This window comes from Podarcis bocagei, assembly GCF_964188305.1.
Source record: "Podarcis bocagei genome assembly, chromosome: W".
NCBI lineage: Eukaryota > Metazoa > Chordata > Lepidosauria > Squamata > Lacertidae > Podarcis > Podarcis bocagei.
In genome coordinates, this window is record NC_138131.1 from 76,183,915 (window position 1) to 76,187,735 (window position 3,821).

Genomic DNA, 3,821 nt, shown 5'->3' on the forward strand with positions numbered 1-3,821 from the left:
CCGATCTAGCTACTAGACGTAGAGTTTGCGCGCAGCAGCGTGAGAATGGAAACTGTAATTCAATAAAGACTTTTACTTAATGATCGCTGGCTAGCGTGATCCTCTGTGAGCTAGGATCTTCAAGCAGCTCTGACAGTAAGCTCCGTCTCTCCATTGTGGGCATCTACAGCCTCGAGGAGGGGAGAGAAACAGGTGCCTACTAGCGAGCTCACGAACGGCAGACGACATGACGGCTGAGCAGCAGATAGAGGACCTCAGAAAAGCAGTGGCACAACTGAACGCCGAGGTTCTCGCATCCAGGAAGAGAGAGGAGGAGGCAGCTGCCGCCTGCAGGGATCTCCAGGTCAGGTTAGACGTGCTGACAAAGCAGACACCCCGGCAGGAGGGAATTGGGTTGGCGAGACGGACAGGCGGGCTGGTCTCTCACTTCGATGGGAACCTGCAACAGTATCCCAACTTTAGAGCCGACGTACTGTGCGCACTGCAACTGCTGCATAAAGACTTTAGAGATGAACAAGAGAGAGTGGGGTTCATCATGTCCCATCTGCATGGGGATGCGAAAGCATGGCTACGCAATTTATGGAGAGATAAGGATCCGGCGCTCCAGAATGCGGATGCCTTTATTAAAGCGATGGATGGGTGCTTTTTATCAAGTATTGACGTGGATCTTGCACGGAAGGAGGTGCATGGGCTGAGACAAGGGAGGGCCAGCGTCAGGCAGTATCATGCCCGCTTTTTCGCCTTGGTCAGTGCCCTGGAATGGGACAGAGATTCGGCTCCTGTAAGAGACCTCTTTTGGGAGGGGCTGCACAACTCGATTAAAGATGAGATCGCGAGGGGGGAGAGACCCCGAACCACCCAGGAGGTCGTTCAGAGGGCACTGGCAGTGGGGGTGAGGCTGGAAGGACGTCCGTGGAGCAAGGACGAAGGGCGTGGAGGGCGCGAACCAGCCGGGGGCCCCTCCTTCCTTCCCAGAGAAGCAGCGCGGGCGCAATCCACGCCTCCGCCAGGAGGAGGAGCCGAACCTATGGAGGTTGGAGGTGCAAGGGCTCAGTCAGCAACCAGAGCCCTAGCACCGGCAGCAGTGAAAGCGAAGCCTCCTAGAGGGAACAGGAAGTGTTACGTCTGTGAGGAACCAGGGCATATGGCAAAAGAGTGTCCCCAGAGGCCCCACAAGCTCACTGCAGCCTCAGCAATGGTGACTGCAGCAACGCAGCAAGGAGGACCACAGCAGGGAAACGACGCGGTCTGGCTGGAGGAAGAGGCACTGGGGCCCAGCCAGACGTGTTAGTGACGCAGTCCCCAGAGATTTTACAGCCCGTGAACCCCCTCCCGCCCAAACCAGTAGTGAGGCTCACAGCGTCTCTCCAGCTGCCCAATGGAATCACCATAGACGTGCCAATCACCATTGACTCAGGCAGCAATGCGGACTTTATAGGGCAGGACTTTGTCGACAGGCACGCTGTGCAGTTGCTGCCGGCCACACTGCCCCTGCAGGTTGTCACGGTGGATGGCAGGGAGCTGCTCGGGGGGCAAGTGGTGAAGCAGACGCCACCAATGGTGATGCGACTTGGGAATCACAAAGAAATCATCAGCTTCAACGTCACTCAACTATCTGACACGCCCGTTGTATTGGGCATGAGTTGGCTGGACAAGCACAGCCCAACGATGGCTTGGTACCAGAGGCAGTTGATCTTCGGCTCTTCCTTTTGTGCTGAACACTGCATCGTGCCCAGGCAGGAAGGAGAGGAAGAGGAGTCACAGCTGCTGCTCGGCACGCTGCAAGCGATTCCCCACAAGTACGCTGAATTTTTGGAAGTTTTCTGCGAGAAGGAGGCAGACAGGCTACCCCCTCACAGACCATATGACTGCAAAATTGACCTGCTGCCGGGGGCGGCGCTGCCTAAAGGGAGACTGTATTCCATGTCAGAGGACGAACTGCAAGAACTCAAGGAGTTCATTGATCATAATTTGCAGCGCGGCTTCATCCGGGAGTCCAAGGCAGTGGGGGGCAGTCCCGTATTCTTTGTTAAGAAGCGGGACACGCCCCAAAAGAGACTCGTAGTGGATTACAGGATTTTGAACAGTGTGACTAGGCCATCGGACTTCCCCATGCCCCGAATTGACGACCTCCTCGCAAAGGTACGGAAGGGCAGAGTGTTCACCAAGTTGGACCTGCGGGGGGCGTACAACCTCATTCGCATGCGGGAGGGTGATGAGTGGAAGACAGCCATGTTCACGCCACTGGGGACCTACGAATATAGAGTTATGCCTTTTGGATTGCAAAATGGCTCCCACGTTTTTCAAGCTTTTATGCATCACGTGTTGGCGGGACTTCTCTACAAGACGTGCGTCTGTTTCTTAGATGACATCCTGATCTTTTCGGAGTCGCAGCAGGAGCATGACAAACACGTCAAGGAAGTGCTGAGCAGGCTAAAGCAACATAGGCTCTACGCCAAGCTGGAGAAGTGCCAATTCGACGTGACGGAGGTGGATTTTCTGGGCTACAAGCTGTCTGACAAGGGGCTCGCCATGGACAGCGCCAAGGTTCGAGCGGTGTTGGATTGGAAGAGCCCGCGCAACCGGAAGGAGGTCCAACGGTTTGTCGGCTTTGCGAACTTCTATCGCAAGTTTATCAAGGGCTTCGCGATGCAGACGGCGGCCATCACTGACACGCTTAGCTCCAAGAAAAAGAAGTTCATTTGGACAGAGCAGGCGGAGCAGTCCTTTCAGGCACTCAAGCGTCTCTTCGCGTCGGAAGAGCAGCTGCTTCATGTCAACCCCAGCAAGCCGATGAGGGTGGAGACAGACGCTTCGGACAGAGCCGTGGGGGCGGTCCTGCTGCAGAAAGACCCGCAGGGGGTGTGGCGACCGGGAGCGTTTTACTCCAGGAAGCTCAGCAAGTCCGAGCAGAACTACACCATATGGGACAGGGAGTTGCTGGCCATTCACGCAGCGTTCAAGGCGTGGAGGCACTTTCTGATCGGCGCCAAGCACACGGTGCAGGTTTGCACGGACCACAAGAATCTAGAGCACTGGCGCACGGCACAGTTCCTGAATCAGAGGCAGATACGTTGGGCTGAGTTCTTTGCGAACTTCGACTTCCGAATAGAGTATGTCCCGGGGGACACCAACATCATGGCAGACGCTCTCTCCCGTAAGCCACAGTATCTGGAGGACGCAACACCAGCGGCCGCCATGCACATCTTCGCACCGACAGTGTGGGCGTGCGCCGCGGCGACCGTGGACCTAGAGGCGGTGCGACGAGCGTTGCAGGGGGACTCCTTCGCACAAGCAAAGATGGCAGAGGTGCAAAGGGGCAAGGCAGCGGCCGACGGTTTCCAGCTAAGAGATGGATTGCTCATCCGTAAAGGGGCCATCTACGTGCCGGGAGACGAACTTCGAGCCAAGGTGCTGCAGCAGCTGCACGACGCGCCCACGGCCGGGCACTTTGGAAAGGAGAAGACGGTGGAATTAGTAGCCAGGGATTTCTGGTGGCCTGGAATGAGAGGGGAGGTCGCAGACTACGTGGCGAGGTGTGACACCTGCCAGAGGGCCAAACCGGTGCACAAACCGCCGGCCGGACTGTTGGAACCGCTGCAAACTCCGGTCGAACCTTGGGAAAGGGTGGCCCTGGACTTTGTCACGGATCTGCCCAGCTCAAGGGGCAAGACGGCAGTGCTGGTGGTGGTGGACCTGTTTTCCAAGATGGCCCATTTCATTCCGTGTGCTAAGGTGGCCACGGCGGAGCACACCGCCAAACTGTTCATAGACCACGTGTTCAAGGTTCACGGTCTGCCACGGTCTATTCTGTCCGACCG